The sequence below is a fragment of the Cryptotermes secundus genome, unplaced genomic scaffold (genome assembly GCF_002891405.2).
Source record: "Cryptotermes secundus unplaced genomic scaffold, Csec_1.0 scaffold548, whole genome shotgun sequence".
NCBI classification, from domain to species: Eukaryota; Metazoa; Arthropoda; class Insecta; order Blattodea; family Kalotermitidae; genus Cryptotermes; species Cryptotermes secundus.
The window spans coordinates 2,615,644-2,639,083 of record NW_019732380.1 but is presented as its reverse complement, the minus strand read 5'-3'; the positions used below and the strand labels follow the sequence as shown (position 1 = coordinate 2,639,083).

General features: G+C 41.8%; 1 protein-coding gene across 1 annotated transcript in view; it reads right to left on the bottom strand.

Annotated features, from left to right (window-relative positions):
* LOC111867643 (protein dimmed) overlaps window positions 1–22,100 on the bottom strand; it is a 202,340-nt gene extending 180,240 nt beyond the window's left edge. The window contains exon 1 of the mRNA XM_023857660.2: window positions 21,843–22,100. The gene's annotated coding sequence lies outside the window, so the exon portion shown is untranslated. The remainder of the gene's footprint in view (window positions 1–21,842) is intronic.
* Window positions 22,101–23,440: the final 1,340 nt, after the last annotated feature.

The following is a 23,440-nucleotide window of genomic DNA, read 5'->3' as shown; positions in this document are numbered from 1 at the left end:
ACGCCATACTGATAAAATCTGTGAGATCCGTATTGTATTTGGTTTCACTGTTTGCCGATTCATAGCTTCTAGCCTGTATTTCTGTCAACGTTGTTGTAGGCAAATTCATACGTTTGAAATCATGTCAGACGAAGTTATGTGGTAGGAATCGGTAATTCTTTTCGTTCATGAGCTCCTTTGCCTAGCGACAACTATTGGTTATTATTTACTTTGCTTATTGGAGGGTTGAGTCCAACTGGGTCCACTCGGCACAGCGGCCACTGATTGGTCTATTGTAGCCTGCGCCGGGTGATTATGATTGTGAAGAATTTGGTGGAATGAATATTGGCAGAGGAAACCGAAGTACTTGGAGAAACCCCGCCCCAGAGCCACTTTGTCCACCACAAATCTCACTTGACCAGACCCAGGATCGAACCCGGGCCTCCAGGGTGGGAAGTCAGCGACTGACCTCTTAAACTATGGCGCGGCCTGACAACTATTTGTTATTGGAATACGAACCAATCGATTTAGCTTTCACGCAATACATGATGACAGAACCTATACAGGACATAGTTTTTATATTACTCACCACGACCACATAAAAAGGAGTCAATTTTAATGTTTTCTACAGAGAATTTACTTAACATAAATAATCTTTACTGCGCTTGCGCACATCAAGTCTCGATTATACAGAGTGATTCAATTCGGAGGAGACTTTAAGTTAACAAGCATTAACCACGAAATAATTTACTGATGAGAACGAAACTTGGCGTGTACTTTTTCGGTAGATGTGAAGATAACTCGGGTTATAGAAAACTTTAGAATTTCTTTCTCTTCGCCCTGAGAAAAAGGCCGACACGACTCTTTGTGTTCATTAATATTGTATTGCAGGAGGGATAGAAGGAATTACAGAAATGGTTCGAAATAAACGGGCAGCACCGGTCCAGTGTTGCAAAATACACATCGTTGCCAAGTTTAGTTTTAGTTAGAAAATTATTGCCTGATTTATAATTAATAATTAAAGGTCGCCTTCCAGATGAATGATTCTATATCAAATAAAATTTAATAGCATGCATGAGAGGGATTTAATTGCATTTCTCAGCTCTGCGACGCCACAATGGACGGTAACGAATGATAATATTTTATTTAATAATGTTCTGAGAAAGGCTTGTGCCGAGGAGGTATGTGGGTCGAGTGACGACCGGGATGTTGACTTTCATGACCAGTACCTTCATGATACTGTAACGTGTTTCGTCACTGAAGACGCCTTTCGGATTGTTAATTGGTTTATTTAACAACCCACAAGTATCGGCTACAATTAATTACAACACTGTTGCGGGTTTCCACAGTTTACAGACCCTATGCACTAATCAGTTCACTCTGTCCTCAGTAGTATACACGTATTAATTACGATACGGGAGCTATACAAGTGTCACTATATCACACACTCCCAATTGTTACTCAGTTATCACAAACTATCACTGATTATCACACACGAGTCCGGTTCTTCTTCCCGCGACGGCTGCTATATTCCAACTCAACTCTAACGGCTCACTGCTGGCTAGATTCCAACTCAACTAGTAGGCTGCTGCCTTGAGAACTGTCTTCGGCGGCTGATACACTTTTAACTGACTTCGGCGGCTGTATAGTTCACTTATATAGTCGCAGTGTTTGCCTGTTACGTAATGGGTACCGCTGTTGCCTGACGCCGTGTCGACACCGGCGTTGCATGCCTCGTCACAATAGGAAGCGGTGCCACGTAGCCCGGGGGGGACTACGTCACCGTGGCCAGAGCTGCCACGTCACTGCTGGGGGTGGGAAGGGTTGTTCTCCATTGCGCAGCATGTCACACTACACTGGAAGCTCTCACAGCGGTGAATTTTGAAAAGTACAATTTTCTAGGTTGTAAAGCCGTACTGTTTGGTACAAGTTCCATCGAATTTTCGGAATTTATCGCGTCCATCATTAGGGTCCGAGAATGAGCCAAGCAAGAAACCAGCGATGAAGATGAGAGTGATAAATTCCTCCGAAATGTAGGTAGAACTTCTGTCTAACTATAAGGAATTAAAACCCAGAAGAACATAATGTTCGAGACCTTCGCGATTTTCTTAAGACCCTCCAGATTGTCAGAATATTTCCATCAAACATGTCATGGTAGGATCCTTCCAAATCTTTACTCTTCACTCATATTCACCATCCATTTCATTCGACATTATGACACCTAATCAGCTGAAGCAGAGTCGTTAAACAGGCCAGGAATCTGTGAACTGAAGGTCTCCCCTTCAGATCCTGAATGCACAGTCTTTCGGGTCAGGGCATTGAAAGAAACAAAATGGAGAAGGAGGAAGAAGAAACAGGAGAAGAGGTGCTGATAGAGGAAGAGGAGACGAAAAGGAAGAAAGAGGAAGAAATTAAAAATAAAGAAGAGGAGGAAATTTGAGGTTTAGGGGGGAAGAGGAGAATAATATTGTAGCATGTAGACCCGTTGCTAAGTAATGACTCCGTAAACAACGCCTTTAGCTAGGCAACAGATACCTAACACCTACCAATGGACTGACTGGGGAACGATGTTCTCTACGCGGTCCGTAGGAGAACTGCGCGACGCAACAATAGAAGTGCTTTTGGGAGAGTTGTTTTCTGTATGGTCCGTTCCAAAATATTATTGTCAGTAAGAATGTCAACATGGAAGCAGTAGAAGCTACGTTGTTAGAAGCTGTTACCAGGCGACAACCGGTGAAGATCAGACTGAGAAAAATTAATGCGTGCTGTAGTAAATTGTAGAAAGTATCAATTAGCGATAGCACTACAGTTACTTGTAGTTACGTTCTGTAAGAATTGAATAAATCCAATTACCAATCCAAACCCCGTCTACAGTCACTCATACACGTGACAATATTAAAAAAGAGGAGACAGCGTGAGAGAAAGATAACAGAGAAGAGGAACAGAAGGTTGTTTCCTGTCATTATTCGCCTAATTAGTTAGGTAGATGGCAGTACTTGCTGTTGCTAACAAGCTTTATAATTTTAGTTTTCAATAATTCTTTCTTAATAAAAAAAATATTACCGGATAATTCTGATAATACATCCACACTTATTTACTTACTTGTGGAGCTGAGCCCTTCTTGAGGAGACGCCAAATCTGCATCTCCTCAAGAATTTCCCATAATTTTATGAAACCTGCATCCTATCTCCCTAAGATCCATTTTAGTATTTCTTACTGAAAACCGTCACAACACAACAATCAATAATACGAGTAAGTAGCTCTAGGAAATACTTTTGCTGCATGCATCGGCCTAGAGCTACTTACACGTATTATTGATTGTTGTGTTATGACGGTTTTCGGTAAGAAATAATATATGATACACAACAGGATGCATTCACTGAAAATCATTTTAATATTGTCCACCCACCTACGCCTTGTTATTCCCAGTCCACCAATGTCCTATATGCATTCCTCTTAATAACACATCCATTTACTTACTTACTCATGGAGCTGAGCCCTTCTGCAGGAGCCGCCAATTCTGCAGCTACTCAAGAATTTCCCAGCATTTTATGGAACCCGAAAGTTCATTACCGTGTTCACAAGAGCCCTCCACTGGTCCCTATCCTGAGCCAGATCTATCCAATCCATACCATCCCATCCTATCTCTCTAAGATCCATTCTAATATTGTCCATCCACCTACGCCTTGGTCTTTCCAGTGCTCTCCTTCCTTCTGGCTTTCCCACAAATATCCTATACGCATTCCTCGTCTCAATAATACATCCAGAGGTCAGATAAATAGCTCTCATGGGCAAGGTCCAGCCCGCGGACCGTAGTTAGCCACGTCTGGTATAGAAGAGTTAAGCTTCTTATGGCTAAAAGTTAGAAAGTGACCAGAGGAGTGTTACTGCCCCTGAGGGCGCCGGGGCGTCTCTCTGTTTTCACTAGTTCCGCCCATTTGGATCTCTAATGAAGCAAGACGGACCCAGTGGCCGTGTGACGTAACGAGAGTACAGACACGGCAAACATAGGCCTGTGTGCAGAACTTCACGGTTGTCTTCAGAGATGGATGCAGCAGTTTGCAAGTTCTACCTACTGTTTCCAAATCTTTGGGATTCGGGAATGAGAAATGGGAATTCACGGGAATTCCCGAAGTCATGGGGTACTCAGTAATTTTCTTCATAACATTTTATTTGCATGCTTTTAAATACTAAGAAGTGACCATAAGAATAAACACTAAATCATTTTTCTGTGATATATTTATACTTAGGATTGAGGCCGCGTCGTAGTTCAGGCGATTAGTCGCCCGGGTTCGATCCCAGGTCTTCATGTGAGATTTGTGATGGACAACATTGCGCTAAAGCAGGTTTTCTCCGGGTACTCAGTTTCCTCTGTCAATTCTCATTCCACCGGCTACTCCACACTCATCATCTATCAATTTAGGCTGCCCCATAGCTCAAGCGGTTAGTTGCTGGCTTCCCACCGCGGCGGCTCGGGTTCGATCCCGGGTCTGGTCAAGTGGGATTTGTGGTGGACAAAGAGACTCTGGGGCGGGTTTTCTCCGAGTACTTCAGTTTCCCCTGCCAATCTTCATTCTACCAAATTCTCCATCATCATAATCACCCGGGGCAGGTACAATAGGCCAATCAGTGGCCGCCGTGCCGAGTGGACCCAGTTGGACTCCACCCCCCACTAAGCGAATTAATTAATTAATCTATTAATTTGACATGTTTCAAGGAATTTCACAATTTCACAATTCCTATCTGTAAGTGACCGAGCTTCAGCACACAAACTCAAATCCATTCCTTGAGTTGGATTCGAACCCACGATACCAATGTTCGTGCGGGCGAAGACATTTCATGCCTTAGACCTCGGGGCCACTGTGATCGGTTTTATCGGATTTCGGATCTTTAAAAAATGAGCAATCATTATTTCTAGTGTGTTCAAGCGTGTTCCAAAATAGCTTATAGTTCAGTTTTCTCACTCTTGGTTATTTCCTTATGCAAAAGAAGGTTTCTCGCTGGAGAATATTTAAACAGTTTTAAAATTTTTGTACACTAAAAATTGCCGGAGAGACATCATATTGATGATCATACTGATCTGAGCCGCGCCACAGCTCAAGCTGTTAGTCGCTGGCTTCCCACCGCGGCGGCCCGGGTTTGATCCCAGGTCTGGTCAAGTGGGATTTGTGGTGGACAAAGTGGCGTTGGAGCAGGTTTTCTCCGAGTACTTCGGTCTCCCCTGCCAATCTTCATTCCACCAATTACTCTACAATCACCCTCACCTATCATCTGGGGCTGGTACAACAGGCCAGAAGTGGCCGCAGTACAAGGGACTTAGTCCCACTCCACTAGCAATAAAAAAATCATACTGATCTGGCATTACCTGAATCAGACTCATTGTTTTCATTTCCTCGTCTTCAGAATCTGGTGCACCATATTCGAATGGGCTGCTACTTGCATCTGATGCTTCCTCTTTTGACCTCTCTACATAAACACTTCCCTTACAGCAAGACGAAATTAATGATTGTAATATAACTACTGAGTAATCGGTGATAACTTTCCGAGTGTTCCTGTAACTGCTGCACCATCACTAGTTTTTGCAGCGACAACTGCTTCAAATTGTAATTCAAAAGTTGCTAATCTTTCCTCAAGTAAAAATGGCGTTTATTTCTGCCGGACATTTCCCATGAATTCTTATTAAACCAAGATTCAATGAAATCTAATTGCAGTATACATGAATGTTCAAACATTTTTTTATTCCTGTATCAGATCCACTGGTCTATGCAAATGCCCGTTTTCTTATTTCCAAATTTAAAACTGAGCATGCGTGTACAGTCCTGGGTCGTGGGTCGGAATCCCACTCGAGGCATGCATGTCTGTCTGCGTTTATTCTATATTTGTGTTGTTCTGCGTCTAGTTAGCGGCTCTACGACGGGCTGATCCCCGTTTGAAGAGTTCTACCGACTGTGTATAGGATTCAGGAACTGAAAATGCAGCCAAGGTCCAAAGGGTTGTAGAGCCATAGAGAAATAAAAAGTACACCGAACACTTGGTTAAATACAAGAGAATTAATAGACATAAAAATTTTAGATTTATTTTTCACGTTCATGAGGTATATTGTTAAATCCTCATAGAACATTGGCTTTATGTTCTCTTGAATATGTTGTTTTTCTGTAGTCTGAGATTAAATCTCCAGTAAAAACTACTTCAGCTGAAACTGAAACAAAATTACCTCACTGATACATTTAACTCGAGTTTCAAGTCCTGGCTTGCTTCCTACAGCTGCCAAGGCGGCGGAGAGAACGCCCTCTTCAAACGTGAAATGGAATCAGCTCTGGCAATAAAAGGGAATGTTTTCTTTATCGAACATTTCCGAAAAGAATAAAGTTCCATTTACACATAAGAAGTCACATCGACAGCTGAGTCGATAAACGATGGACGACAAATAAATTAGAGTTCGATTCCCGGCAGGGGAAAGAGATTTGTCTAAACTTCCACACCAGTTCCGGGGCCCTTCCGGCCCCCTATTGAGTGTGTACTTCTGGGTCTTTCCCCCGGGGCATGACCTCACTATTAATCTCCACCTAGTTACAAGGTTTAGAATACCTACAGCTATGCATCGGGGCACGCAGTAGCGTAGTTGTTTGAGGCATTATGCTACAAGCCTGAAGATCGCGTGTCCCGGTGAGGTCACTGAATTTTTCAATTGATCTAATCCTTCCAACCGGACTATGGTCCTGGGGTCGAGTCATCCTCTGGCAGAAATGAGTACCAGGAATCTTCCTGGGGGGTAAAGGACGGCCGGCGAGTAAGGCTGACAATCTCACCGCCATCTGTCAGCCGACTCTCTACAAAATGTGGGAACCTGGACATCTCACAAACCTATGGGCTCCACGGTTTGTTACAGAGATAGCTTTAGCTTTACCTCACCGTCATCTATGAGTCGATTGTATAGATAATGTGGGAACCTCGACGTCTCACAACCCTATGGGCCTCCACGGCCTGTTATAGGGATAGATTTACTTTATGCACGGAAGGCTAAAAGACAAGTTCTCTAGAGTTATGAGTGTTTGGTCAAGGAGATGTCATTACTCAGTAAATCTGGATCAGCCAAAGAAAGGACACTTTTCCCCTGTCCCGTCCATTTAGCATCTCCTCTCCTCTACAAACCTCCTCCCGCTCCACCCGTTTTGATTTGTATTTCTCCTCTCACTTAGCGTTTGCTTCCTTTTATTGGTATTGCTGGAGGTTGCGTGCGCAACATAGGTAGTGTGGGGGAAGCAGATGATCAAAATGAACTCCCACCACTCTTGCTCATTCTTTGCTTGACCTGAGTATAAGTAATTACAACTCAAGTACCTTGAACACCGTGCACTATTCGAGATCTAACCAAAGAGTAAAATATTTCAAGGTTTGGCTATACTCTCTTCTTCACTATATACGAGTAGTTACCCTTAAAATAGCAAGTATTATTTGTTTTTATTATCTATTTTCTATAGTGACAGAGGTCAGGATTGAACCCAAGATCCTTTACATTGTAAACTTTATGAGATCAGACTACCGCCGTGTGGATTCACTCACTCATGGAGCTGAGCCCTTCATGAGAAGCCGCCAATTGTACAGCTACTCAAGAATTTTCCAGCATTTATGGAACCCGAAGTTTCATTACCGTGTTCACAATAGCCCTCCACTGGTCCCTATCCTGAGCCACATCAATCCAATCCATACCAGCCCATCCTATCTCTCTTAAGATCCGTTTTAATATTGTTCATCCACCTACGTCTTGGTTTTTCCAGTAGCTCCTTCCATTCGACTTTCTCATCACTATCCTATATGTATTTCTCCTCTCACTCACTCGTGCTACATGCCCTGCTCATCTCATCTTCCTTGACTTGACCATTCTAACTATACTTGGAGAAGAGTACAAGTTATGAAGCTCCTCATTATGCAGTTTTCTCCAACCTCCTGTCACTTCATCTCTCTTCGGACGACAGAAGAATCTCGATTCAGACTCATTTCTAGTGGGTACACTGGCCCTTCCCCTTCAAAAGTTAAATCGGCCGTGGCTTTCTTCCCAAGGCGAAGCAAGAATGCTTGGATTTGTATCTCCACTCCCTTATATGTTCATGGCTATTGCTTCATTAAAAATGGGAAAACTTTCCTGTTACTGTCAAATATATCCCGCATGAAGAGTTCTACTTTCTTAAATATAACGTCATGTAGTCCGTTGAAAGCCAACCGACGTTTCGGAAGAACATATCAGCTCCATCTCCAAGCTGGAAGCATAAGACAAGCAAAAAATCAGCATGAAGAAGGTGGTAAACAGGATATGTTCTTCCGAAACGTCGGTTGAATTTCAGCGGACTATACAGCGTTATGTCTCAAAATTAGAACTCTTCGTAAACACCTCAACTCCTACAATATGAAATATAATTGTAAAGTAAAATCCCATTAAACCTGCTGCAAATCATGAAGCAGTTTCTTGGTCATCATTATCTCGTGACGCTAATTACTAAGGTACACGGTGCCCAATATGTGTTAGCCCCAGCTGCCTGATTAAAATGCAAACGTGAAACGCGAAATTATTCTCCACGATACTGAAAGAAAATTGTGTTAAGCTCGTCATTAATACTACAATCTACCTTAATCCTCAGACCAGTCCTTTGGTTTGTTTAAGGCCACAGGCAACCGCTGCTCTTAATGGGTGATAAAATGGGATTGATGTAAATCCGCGCTGCAATGTCCACACCACTGGATATGAAACCTTTTTTTCTATTCTTGAAACGTTTGGATCACATGCGCAAAACCGTAGCTTTTGTGTGAATTCAGATTTTAAGATCAGAAACAATGAAATTTGAAAATAAAGTTTGCTTTTTGTGTGGGAAGCAAATATATTACCCCCTGCCACGAGATTTATTTTATTTTGTCATATACGTAATAATCCGCAACATCCTCTATCTGCTAAAATTGGCACTAACTTCATCGACAAGCGGAGGTCGCTCGGTCGGTATAGTTCGCTTGCGGACTAAAAGCCAAGGAGGTTTTTTCTTATATACGTGGTGATCACAGCGGCCGCGCGGTGTAAGGCATGAAATGTCTTCGCCTCTTCAAATATTGGGATCGTGGCTTCGAATTCCACTCGAGGCATGGATGTCGGTCCGCGTTTCGTCTATGTTTGCGTTGTTCTATGCAGATTGCGGCCTTGCGACCAGTCTGATCCCCCGTCCAAAGAGTCATATATCGACTGTAAGATCCATAGCTCCGGATAAATTCTGATGGGATACAGGTCAGAGGGCATAATACGAAATGGAGAATAATAATAATAATATATATATTGTGATCGAAAAAAGATCTGTGTCCCAGTTTTGATGGATTTAAAGTTTTCACACCCCCCCCCCCCGATTACAAAGAACTAATGCTATATACAGGGTGTCCCAGGAGGAAAGATCAATATTCTTGGAGGTCATAGCATCGGTCATTCTAAGCAAAAAATTGTATATGTACATGTGTCCTATTCAGAACGGCTCCCGAGATAAAATTATTTCATTGTACAGTTCCAAACTATTCATTAGAAACAGATATTACATACTGATTCTAATAACGGTATGTATTGTTCAAGTGAAAAAGTTTGTAGTGTTTACCCAGTATAATAGATTTCCGAAAATTCCATCGTCAACATCAATGCACTTCGCAACTCGTGTGAGGACATGGCGTGTTGCTCGTCTGTACAATGTACAGTGAACTGTACTATTTATGTGTAGGAAGTAACATGTTCTTTTTAACCACCGCGGCGGCCCGGTTTCGATCCCGGGTCTGGTCAAGTGGGATTTGTGGCGGACAAAGTGGCGCTGGGGCAGGTTTTCTCCGAGTACTTCGGTTTCCCCTGCCAATCTTCATTCCACCAATTGCTCCACAAGCACCCTCACCTATCATCTGGGGTTGGTGCAATAGGCCAGAAGTGGCCACAGTACAAGGGACTTAGTCCCACCCCACTAGCAATAAAAAAAACATGTTCTTTCCTACATTCATAATTACTTTAGCTTCTATTTAAACAAACAAATTCGTATGCAGTCAGATTTCGAATTTGCTCTACTGTAACGTGACACTGAAGTTCTGAAGTTGAAGAGTGGAAATTTAATATGTGATAATCTAACTACCAGCAACTAAAATACCCCTTCCCCGCCACATTACAGAGTCGAGAACCATGAATTTCGGTTTCGTTTACCTCATACCCGTGTGGTTTTCCAGTTGTAGTAAAACTAATTTTCGTAACGACGGTTGAAGTGTATTTTGGTTGAAAATGCAAATGCATAATTACAGAACTATGTTGCGCGTTGCGAATTTACATCAGCAGATTGCATTATCACCACCATTCTATCTTCATCAGATGATTCTCGGGTCTTGATACATACAAACGTAGTCCGTACCTCACAGGAAACACGTTAAGTTTCAGGCTACTAAGCCCAACATGTTAATGCTGTTTAGGGAAAGAGCCGCTGTTTATTGTGAGAACCACACTGAACACACAAATACACTCTGCGGGGTAGAAAACTCAGTCCATGCCTCACAGGAAACACATTACATTACGTATATTTGAAGTTTCATGAAAAATGGAGAAAATCATGCCCTTTTGTTCTCCGATACTCAAACAGATACTCTCATGAATATGACGCATAAACGTTAACCATTCCACTGTGCCTTTCAGTATAAAAATGTCAGGAATTATCATAGTTGGAGAACATTCGTGTGGTTAGTCAAGAGTCATCAGCCTTTCGCCTGCCCCTCCACATTTTGCTACGCCACCCGGTGGGAGGTGATGGCATAACCTTGACCACCTAAAGGAATATCCGCGACTCTAAATGTATGCTGTTAGGTTTAATTGTGAAATTTTCGCAAATTTATGTATGTTGTACGTATATGTTGTGTCTTGTGTTGAGATATCACATCTTTCCGCCATTAGATATTGTCATTGTTTCTATTCTATGATTCTGTCAGGTCGCCATACACAGCAAAGACAATAATTTCACCATAACTATTCATGACGACAGAAAGAAATATATACAGAATATATTGCATCATTTTCACGCGAATAATCATTCACATAATGTATATGTAACAGACAACACAAAAACGATTCCCAAAATAGAAAGTACCTTCTACTCAACGACAAATCACCACAGGCATTCACTTTCCTGAAAAGATAATCCCAATGTAAATTAATTAATAATTAATTAACAGTAAAATTTTAAAATTTTGGTAGAGAATTGAATAACAATGTTTTCCCGTTTTAACCCTTAAGACTAATATTACAACATCAATTTAGTAATACGACGAAACGTAGAAATTGTAAGTGAAATTTACATCTGTATTATTATTAACATGAATCCATATTAGAACACAATCCAGTAACCTGAGATGTATCATGAAAACTGTCTGATGATGATCCAGCTGGATTGAAACACGTAGCTAATACAGAATAATAAACAAATGTTAATACAGTAGTAACACTGGTTTATTTATTCCGAATTTATTGTGTTAACGGCCATACAATAATGTCCCATATGATAATTTTTAGTCTTATAGAGCCTTGCAGCATTCTTCTTCTTCTATTCCTGTTGCTCCCGCTTGGAGCACAGGGCATCCGTGAAACGCTTCGTTTCACCTCAGTGTCTTAATCTAAGACAGTCGTTATGAATCCTTGCACGGGGGATCAGCCCGTCGCAAAGCCTCTAGTTAACAGAAACACAGAATAAACACAGACAGACATCAGTGCCTTGAGTGGGATTCGAACCCACGATCCCAATATTCGAGCGAGCGAAGACATTTTATGCCTTAGACCGCGCGGCCACTATGATCGGCCCTTGAAATATTAAGGTTTCTATTTTTCGTAACTTTTTAATCCATTTATGTTTGTCGTTAGATGTTTGATGGTTAATCAGTACTTCATGGCGTATAGATTAATTATTCACAGAAACAAATTTACCTTTTATCATTTAAATGTATTATTTCAGTTACCAGAATTCTAATTTTAACGTGTTGAGTGCTGTTACTGCACTATGTTAAGTGGCTGTAAATGTGTTCAGTTCCTAGAAAGAACAGAATATCTTATCGCCTCTCCGCATACGTCACTGTATGATGTATATTCTATGTATGCTAATTGTCGCTAACCTATTACACATGTCACTTGATAGTTCTCTGTTATTTATGTCACTGTGCTGTACCTAAACGTCAATGTGGGTAGGTTTCCTTTTTATTACTAGTGGGGTGGGACTAAGCCCCTTGTACTGCGGCCACTTCTGGCCTATTGTACCAGCCCCAGATGATAGGTGAGGGTGATTGTGGAGCAATTGGTGGAATGAAGACTGGCAAGGGAAACCGAAGTACTCGGAGAAAACTTGCCCCAGCGCCACTTTGTCCACCACAAATCCCATTGACCAGACGCGGGATCGAACCCGGGCCGCCGCGGTGGGAAGCCAGTGACTAACCGCTTGAGCTGTGGCGCGGCCATGTGGGAATGTTACGCTCCAAAGTGTTCACCACGCAAATGACTTGAACTTAATACACAGAAATCGTCCGGAAAAGCACCGCGGTTTGAGGGACAGAGTCCTGACAGGAAATAAGGATTTGGAAAACAGAGATTCTTGTTAACAGCAACTGAAATAGAATGTAAGATCTGATGCTGTCACAGTCATAGTTGTTGTAAAGGGTCTATATGAGTATTGTGGGATATAATGCAGTGTGGTCCGTTAAAGTCAATTAAAATTTCGGAGAAACATGTCTTAAGCAAAGTGTGTGCTTGCTACCTGCTGCTTGGTGGTTTCAAGATTGGCTTGTTCTTCGAAACTGAAGATGGAGGCGACATTTGACTCCGAAACATTACTTGAATTTCAACAGATTAGAGGTTGTTCTGTCCCAGAAGGCAGGAACCCTACTGTCGAAATGAAGTTCCTATAAGGTTTCAGTTCAGGAATCTGAAATTATGTCCAGAAATGGATGGACAAACTGACCTCATTATGCGATAAATTTCGTGCTATAAATATATTTGGAAATCTAAACCCAGAATATTATTCTGGGTTATGTTGTACTTCAATAACGAATGGGGAGCCATTTGTTTCAATGTATTGTGTCTATTTTGTAAATACTGGCAATATTTCGGTATGGTTATGTGAATGTAGTATGCTATATAAATGAGACGGTTTAAGATTAATCATTTGTGTGTGTTATTCGTGGGATGTATCATTTGGTAACTTATAGGACTAGAAATGATGTGAGAGACAGCAAGGGGAGTGTGTATGTTTATAGAGCAAATAATAAGGTGTCCTGTTGAATTCCCGTCGTTGCGCTGACCACGTGACTCCCTCTATCCGCAAAAGTTGACACTAACTTCGCCGACAAGCGGCGGTTGCTCGGTCGGTATAGTTCGCTTGCGGGCTCAATCCACGGAGTTTGTTTTTTGTTGAATTCCTGACTGGTGTTAGACTAGTGGTGTAGTATAAAATAGGACAAGGTTTATGACTATGTGTTTATGTTATTTGTGTGTTATGTCGTTTTCACGCCGCAGTAGAAACTGTCCCATCTGAAGCATAAAGGCATAACTTAATCCAATGCTTTAACTTAGAAGTGAGGTGAGTACGAAAGGAAGAGACAAAAGGGCGGTGAAGATAAAGGAGGAATATATGAACGAAATGATTCCCCGTTGAATTTCAACAGGCTTTTGCACTAGTTGTTTTATAGAAGCTGAAATCCATTTGTGAACCTTGTTCTCTGACGTGTGTTCCACTCTGTATAAGCACAGTAGAGTGTCTAATGAACCATATTCTTGAGAGACATCGGCAGTAAACGACAAAGTGATTCGCGAAGACCAAATCGCCGGCAAGCACTGTGAATAATAAACGAGTGACTCCGCAAGTTTGCCAGCTTTCTTCTTCTTCTTCTTCTGTGATTAAAAGGAACGTTCTTGCTGAAGGCACAAAAGAGAACGTAAGATAATTCATATTAAAACTGATAAGTTTAGGGACTTGTCTTTACACACAAGAGAGCTGTGTTAAGCCACATGGGGGAGATTCCTGGTTTTATTTTAATGAATTATACTGAGAGAGATAATATAAATTTAAAATGTATCTTTAGTCCCTTATACATATTAATATCTACCATCACTACCAACTAAATCTTTGCAGTAGGTGTATAGGTTAGAAAGGAAAGAATGCAGAAAGAAAAATACTGGAGTACTGAAAGAATTAATGAAAGAAGGGAAAATAAAGAATAATGATTGGAAGATTGGGATAAATTGCGTCATTGTGCATCTTTCATCGAGTTTTACCTTACTGCAAAATCTGGTCCGTTTTCACGATCATTTTATGTCATTTTACCAGGTCTGACAATAAAGTTCGGGAACTCGCCACCATGTGTCTCCCATGGCAAGAATGGACAGAAAATTTAGTATGGTTTGATGACGTTGAAGAGGCTGCATGAAAAAGTTAGACGGAAACTACCCGAACTTTTTGCCAACAACTCATGGATCTTGCATCCCGGCAATGCGCCTTCTCACCCGGCAATCTCTATGAGGGAGTTTCTAGCTGGTAAACAAGTAATTGTGCTAGAATACCCTCCCTATTCACCGGATTTAGCCCCCAATGACTTTTTCTGTTCCCGAAGATAAAGAAAATCCTGAACGGAAGGCGTTTTGATGACACTGGTGACATCAGGAGTAATACGACGGCAGCTCTGAAGACCATTCCACAAAACTAGTTCGAAAATTGTTTTGAAGGGTGGACTAGACGCCGGCGTCGGCGTATAGCTTCCTAAGGGTAGTACTTTGTAGGCGACCACAGTGATTTTCAGCAATGAGGTATGTAGCACTTTTGCCGCTATGAGTTCGCGAACTTTATTGTGAAACCACATACAGTGCGGTCATCTCAGAAAGTATCGCAGAAAGCAGAGTTGTTCTGGCGGAAGTGTCAGGTGTGTCTCTCGCCGGCAGGACTGCGGACACTCGGGGCGCTAGCGGAATTGAGAAGACTATATGTATAAAAGGAAAGAAAGTTAAAGCTAACCCTGCAACCAGACTTGGAGGCACATAGGGTTGTGAGATGTTGAAGTTCCCACATTTTCTAAACAATCGGCTCACAGATGGCTGTAAGGATGTCAGCCCTAAACGCCGGTAACCTTTTACCCCCAGGAAGATTCCTGGTACTCATTTCTGTTAGAGGCTGAGTCGATCCCAGGGCCATGGTGCGGCTGGAAGAATTAGGTCAATTGAAAAAATCCACCTCATCCGGAATTCAACCCTTGACCTTTCGGCTTGTAGCATAGTGCCTCAACCAACTATATTACGGTGTGCCCCTTGAGAACACTATAGCCTAACTAATTATAAATAAACGCAGTTTAAACCGCAGTATATGCTGGAAATGCTTTCCTGTGTTTTTACAGTTGTTGTTAGGAGAATTGTCTAACCAGTCACCGATTTCGTAATTATTGAAAACAATTGAAACTCAATGTATATATTGAAGAAGGACGAGATCGGCGAAAGGATCGCGTATTTATTGACGAAACTTCAGACTGGGAACCGGCTTCATTCTCTTCCCGAAAATGTGCTTCAGTGCTAGAGTGAGAAGAGGGGTGTGTGCATAGCAACAGCATTTTCAGCATCTGCCGCACTATGGGTGCGTTTCATTAACTTGTTGATTCCGCTGTGGTCTCTTAAGTTTACGCTGCTCTGCTGGGCGGGCACAGCTTCAGACTCGTCACCTAAAGGGCTCAAAATCTGGGGATACCTTTAAGATATGTCCTAGAGCTATAAAAAGTCAAAATTCCCCTTTCAACTGATGTAAAGATAATTATATTTAAAATTCTTTGTAATATGTGTTACTAGAACGTGGCAGTATATGCGTGTCTGTCGCTTTGTCGACAAACGGCGGTCGCTCGGTCGGTATATTTCGCGTGCTGCCTACAGACCAAGGAGTTTGTTCTCTTTTTTGTTAATCAAACTTTATGGGAATTCCTATACGTTCAGTGGGATAGCGCAGTCGGTATACCGACTACCTACGGGCTGAACGACCAAGGGGTCGGAGTTCGAGTTCCGGCAAGTTCAGAATTTTCTCTTCTCCATATCGCCCAGACCAGTTCTGGGTCCCACCCAGCCTCCTATCCAATGGGTACTGGGGGCCCGTTACCTGGGGATAAAGTGGCAGGGGCGTGAAGCTGACCACTCACCAACTAGTGCCGAGATCAAGAAAATGTGGATCTATACAGCCACTCCCCCATACACCTTCATGGCGTATTGCTTAATTAGTTAAGCACAGGGACAACTTTTACAACCAACTTACACGAACGGAAGGTTAAGGCTGTCTCAAAGTGTTTTTTTAGCGAAACGTCATTAAAAATTAATTTTAAAAACGTTCAACCTTTCCCGGACCTTCTAAAAGGAGATCTCACTGTATACCGCCTGGCAATCTGAAAGTTACTCTGCAAGAGAACCTTTTCAGTATTTTTAGTGAAAATATCTAATAAAAATTTTATTGCTGAAGGCTAAGTAGTTTAACGTAAATGTTATCTTTCCACGCTCCCTACTGCTATGACGTAAAGTGCATGTTCGTTAATCTACCTTTACGTAGTAGACTTGCCTCTCTGAGGTCATGTTCGTCTTCTTGAACAGGTGGGTTCATACTGGAGTTGGCTGACGTCTGGAATTCCCACATTTTCTGTCTTAAATTTGGGGGCTTCACTTCTGACCCAACATTTGGCTCATTACAGAATATGGAAGTTACTTTTGCGGCTTGTTATGAAACTTGGGATGAAAATCATTCCGTTAAATACCTCCCTAACTGTGCATTGTACATCCGTTGTTAGGCAACGACCTCGAAACAAACAACATACAATTGCCGTACTAGACAACGGCCCTTAAACAACAGAGGAACGGTGTTTTATGTGCGGTCCGTGCCGATATATTATAAGCAGGACAGTCCCTCAGTTAAGATGAGTTGAGTTAGTTGATTGGTGAGTAATTGAGTCAGTCTTTCTGAGCTGTTGCTGTAAAAAGATGGTAGCTGAGGCGGTACAGTTCGGGAAACCAGAGGACGGGAACNGGGGACCCCCCCGCCGTTAGAAGCCGCTACCGAGCAACGGCTAGTGAAGTGACTGTGGACACGTGTGTCTGTGTGTGTGATAACGAATTGTATAGTCACACGCTGTATCACAGAGTCCAATAAATCCGATCCTCAATCCAAACCCCTTCTATATTCACACTCATACCAGTGAGGTTGACAGCCTTACGGGCCGGCCGCCCTTTACCCCCCCCCACCCCAGGAAGATTCCTGGTACTCATTTCTGTTAGAGGTTGAGTCGACTCCAGGGCCATAGTGCGACCGGAAGTATTAGGTAAATTGAAAAAATCCAACGGAAATCGAATCCGCGACCTTCCAGCTTGTAGCATGGTGCCTCAGCCAACTACGCTACCGCGGGCCCCCATTCTCAGAATACAGATCGATTACTTCCCTAAACGTCATTAACCGACTGATCGCTGTCATGGATACACAGTGCGTTTCCTATGAAGTAAGAAAATGATTTTTTTAGTAATATTCGGATTTATTTGCCATGCGGAAACTTCAGTACTTCACCACTTCTAGAGCAGTGGTTTACAAACTAACTCCCATTAACCTAGACAAAACAATAGCACTGCTCCTCACCCCTGCTTTCATAACGGCGTCTGCGGGAATTAAGATCATTCAGCCATTCGTTTCCTTGGTCAAGAAAAGTTAATTATCTTCGAATTCCTTTCAATCTGAACTCCTCCAGAAATAAAGTACAGAGCCAAGAAGATATTACCAACATTTTCGTCTGATACTATGGCATCCAGTCAACCGACAGCAAATTCCAGTCATGCATGATACAAATTAGACCAGACATTTGGTTTCTGTGCGTCCATACGAATCTCATATCGAAATACTGAAGACTTAAAAAAAACATATACTTAAGTATGATTGGAAAATGTGGCAGAGCAACAAAACCTTCATCTTCTTACGTTCAAATTCTCAGTTCCAAAAGTGAATGCAGACCGCCTGTGTGGTCTAGTGGTCAGAGTTCCTGGCTACAGATCCAGAATTCCCGGGGCTACCAGATTTTCTGAGAATTAGTGGGTCTTGAACGGGGCCCATTCAGCCTCGTGATGATAATTGAGGAGCTATTTCAAGGAAATAGCGGCTCCGGTCTAGAAAACTGAAATTAATTGCCGTGGGGACCCGTTGTGCTAACCACGTAACACCCTCTATCCGCAAATGTTGACACTAGCTTCGCCGACAAACGACGGTAGTTCGGTCGGTACAGTTCTCTTGCGGACTACAGACCACGGAGTTAGATAAAATTGGATGCATACATGAAGCTTCTGGACACTCTCATTGAACTAACAAGACAAATCGGCGAGGAAACTATCAACAACACTATTAATATGCATGAGAAATCACAGGATGCACTTTGCAAAGTAATGAGAAGACATGGCATAATCAAAAAGAGAAAACAGGAGCATGAGGACATATAGAAAGAAAATGAGTTTGGGAGAAAGAGAGAGAAAAGACAAATAAATACATAAAAATAAAAGATAAAGTCAAAGCTACCCCTGTAACAGGCCATGGAAGCTCATAGGGTTATGAGACGTCGAGGCTCCCACATTTTCTAGACAATCGAATCACAGATGGCGCTGAGCTTGTCAGCTTTACGCACCGGCAGCCCTTATCCCCCAGGAAGATTCCTGGTACTCATTTCTGTTAGAGGCTGAGTCGACCCCAGGGCCATAATGCAGCTGGAAGGATTAGGTCAATTGAAAGAAATCCACGTCATCGGAACTCGAACCCACGGCCTTGTGGTTTGTAGCATAGTGCCTCAACCAACAACGCTACAGGGTGCCCCAAATAAATAAGTAAAATAAAATAAGACAAACTTTGTACATTTAGGTCTATTAGCTTGCGTGATGAGACGAAACGATATACCGCAATGACACATAACTAAATAACATTATTCGCATCTTCCGACTGGCAAAAGAACAGGGGAAGCTCTTCTTGTTGGACCTAGTATTTATACGAGTATCTCATGGCAGCTGTTCTGACAGTTGGAGCTAGACTGCAGACAGCACTGCTACCCCCATTCAATCAATTATCAGAGTTTGAGCATGAGAAAATGTCCTATTTCAAGGGTATTATCGTTTGGTATGTGATGCAGTGTAGTCTGGTAGTAGTATAACGACATTTCTGAGAATAAAACTGCATCCATTTTCAGAGTAATTTCTTGATTCTGGATTTTTTTATCTTCCGATTACTCTTCGACTCTGAAGATGGAGGCAGTGTGTTCCTCAGAAACGTCAATAAAATTCTACCTGACTGTACGGTGTCACGTCGAGAATCTGAAACCTCATAGTAGCCAATTCAATTTCTAATTATATAAGTCTAATAAGACTTGCGCCGGTCACGGTAGCCGAGCGGTCTAAGGCATGTGCTGTCTTCGCTCACTTGGAAACCTGGATCGTGGGTTCGAATCCCACTCAGGGCATGGATGTTTAGTTTGTATGTGTGTGTTTTTCTGTGTTTGTGTACAGGTAGAGGCCTTGCGACGAGCTGATCACCCGCCCAAGGAGTCCTACCGAATGTGTAAGGTCTAGAAAATCCAAAGTGAACGGAGATGTTCATGGAGGTAGGCCTAGGCCCACGGGGGCTGTAATGCCAAGGAAAAAAAAATAAGACTTACATCTCGCGTTGTAGTGCTCTCTGTTTTCGGCACAATTATTCCCTATCTCCCAGGGTTTATAATTTTCAGCAATAAACGGGACACATTTTGAGAATTATTGCCTTCTGGGATGTGACACCGTTTAGTCTGGTAGGTGGTTACCGATGTGTCGGAGATGAACATGCTGTTCAGGCCATGAGAGTATACTTACTACCATCACCTCCAACTACGATGGGTGGTGGGACTACTTACAGGACACTGTCACCTTAAAGGACACTGTCACCTTAAAGGACACCTCCTCAAAATGGGACTAAGTGTTAGTCCCACTTGTGAGAGGTGTCAAGAAGAAACTGAAACAGCTACACATATCCTGTGTGAATGTGAGGCCTTAGCTTGTTTAAGATTACGCCACTTGGGTCAATATTTTATGGAACCAAGTGACTATTTCGATGCCCCTACGTACAAAATCCTGTTCTTCATTCGATGCACAGGATTGCTGAGGGGATAATTAGAAGGGGAAGCACAATAGATCACTGTGGTCGCGGTGCAAGGGCCGAGAAGGCCCAGTCATTCATTCATTCATTCATTCATCACTACCATCACTTTATACCCTGTAGATGGAAGCAGACATTCCTCCGAAGCTTTAATAAATATATACCACACTACACGACATCACATCCCAAGAGACAGTTAAGCTTCATAATTACTTTTTTGAGAACTTCAAATCTCTATCAAAGATTTTTCACTTTCTAATATACAGAGTGTTTATGTGTTACATTTGAAACTCTGAGAAAAATACAGTTTATAGTGTTTCTGGACATTATACATCGCCCTGTTTTTATTTAAAATACACAATGTTTCGGAGACTCGTTTTCATTTAATGTTTTCAATAAGGGGAGTTTTGTGATACGCCTCTCATTTTGACTATTTTTTGGCTAAATTTTCTTTTCCTTAACATCACAAATGTATTTGAAATGTATGTTCGCCTGATTCCTAACGCCGTGTAGTTCAGTGGAAGCCCCCGAAATGTCGGTAAATTACCGAAATTCACAGCATTACACCCCAGAATATCATATTCTTTGCAAGTCACCGCTGAGAGAACCTCAATTTCGACATTTTCTTATTCTCTTCCACAATTCTAAATTTTTGGTTTTGGAAAGACGTGTATTTAATTTGCGACGATAAATTATATTTATTTTATGTAGATATCAGAATATTCTTTCTTCAAAATATTAGCTTCAACAAACTGCATATGGTCTGCCACCCATAATATATCATCCAAACTCACGAAGTTCAAGTGTCCGTCTAAATATTAGTCCAGCTTAATGGACTTCTAACGCTATAAATTCTAGTTTGTCTTGACACTAACTGCTATCGTATAGAAGGCGAATACATTAATCAGTCATGTTGACACCTGTTGGTGACTTTACTAATATTATGTTCCACATTTCCCATTGCCTGAGGCATATTTTATAAACCACACGCTTTGGAAATTGACCCTACTGTCGTCTTTAGATAGATGTAATTCTCGTATAACGTTCTGTTAATTAATTAAGAAATATATAGATAGAAATTCTCTCTTGTTCTTCCCAATAATACCAGGGGCACTGAATAAGTGAGCAACAAATATACTGAGATCTAAGGCTTTAGCTGTACTAAAGATGGGTGCAGCAATTTCTAGCAATACATTTGCCCCATTTAGCGAACTACAAGTCTCATACTACAACTTAATTTTGAGAAATGTCCTGGTCGAATTGTCACCACCTCTTCTTCGTGTTTGCAAGATTTATAAAATCGTCCACGACACCAGTGATATGAATTTTGCACGGCCTGAGTAAGTACCGTCAGATAAATTCTGGGATAGTACATTGTAACAGGCCACATTATTCTTTCATGCCCCTTCAAAATCATTCATAGAATAATCCTACCTTTCGACATAGGATAAACTGTTCAGTTGATAAATTATCGTTAAACAAACAAGAATTAAGAAAATCTGAGGCTTCCTCCTCTCTTCAGTAGAGAGATACAAATATCTGTGAACTACACTAACGTAAATAAGATTCACAAATACAAACATCAACACTAAGAATATTACACTTAATGTAAGATTTATAAATATACATGATCTATGCATGCAAGCTGTATGAGAGAACTGAAGAAATTCTATTTACCTATTTTAGTCCGGTAACTGGAAATACTGTCTTTTTTCGATTACGAAATATGATATTATTCTATGTTGAAAAGTCCGATCACTTCACATGTTACCGACACTTGATACACACGCTCGTGTGACACAACGCAGAGAATAGCGACAGAAATTTCCGAGGCGATAATAAAACACCTGTGTTACGATAGCTGATAATCCGTTATCCTGTTAAGTACAGTAGAACACTGAACGAGCAACTGTCTGCTTGTACGGCCCGACGCGAACTGCGGTGCTAGGCTCAGTAGCCCTCTGCTGTGCGCCACAGAACTTTCTCACACTCCGCCATGGTTATAAGGTCCGTTGTGATCACATCCACCCCCACAGCCTTAGCACACTGCTGATTACATGAGATGCCTTCCGTGGAAAATTTCATGTCGAATTTCTATTTTGCTAAGAGAAAATTGTTAAGACTTTATATTTCTTTTAACGAAACACTATATGTGTATTCCTTACCTATTTATTTACTTACTTACTTACTTATGGAGCTGAGCCCTTCTTGAGGAGAAGCCAAATCTGCATCTATTCAAGAATTTCCCAGCATTTTATGGAACCCGAAGGTTTATTATCGTGTTCACAAGAGCCATCCACTGGTCCCTATCCTCAGCCAGATAAATCCAATCCTATCCATCCTATGCTATCTCCCCAAGATCCATTTTAATACCGTCCATCCACCTACGCCTTGGTCTTCCCAGTGGTCTCCTTCCTTCCGGCTTTCCCACCAATATCCTATATGCATTCCTCTTCTCCCCTATTCGTGCTACGTGCCCTGCCAACCTCATCCTCCTTGACTTGATAAATCTCATTATACTTGGAGAAGAGTACAAGCTATGAAGCTCCTCATTATGCAGTTTTCTCCAACCTCCTGTCACTTCATCCCTCTTCGGTCTAAATATTCTCCTCAACACCCTGTTTTCAAACACCCTCAGTCTATGTTCCTCCCTTAAGGTCAGAGACCAAGTTTCACACCTATACAGAACCACAGGCAAAATTATAGTTTTGCATATTCTGATTTTTATGTTTATGGACAGCAGACGAGAAGACAAAAGGCTCTGGACTGAATGTGTCTTCCTACCCGGTTGTAATTCTGGCAGAATGTACTAGGGACGCTTTGTAAACAATATTCGGGATAATACCTCGATTAGGCAGCTACCGTTTCCTTCCAGATTCTCTTAATTCATCATTTTCTTGTAGCCCTACCATTCGACTGTATATAGTCAAGCTAATGGCCGTTGTTAAGTAACGACAAAATTAAAGGAAAGGAATGCCTTATTAACTTGGCCCCAAATCGAATGGGTAAGAACTTGACAGTTTGAAAGTAACATGAAAATCTACCGAAATAAGAGGTCTTAATTTAANAGATCGCATTAAGTGGAGGAACTGTGGAAGAGGAAGAGGCTGTGGACCTGTCGTCGTCTGACAGATTACTCATGAATGAAGGTTCATTACCGTGTTCACAAGAGTCCTCCATTGGTCCCTATCCTCAGCCAGATCAGTCCAATCCATACCATCCCAACCTATCTCTCTAAGATCCATTTTAATATTGTCCACACACGTACGTCTTAT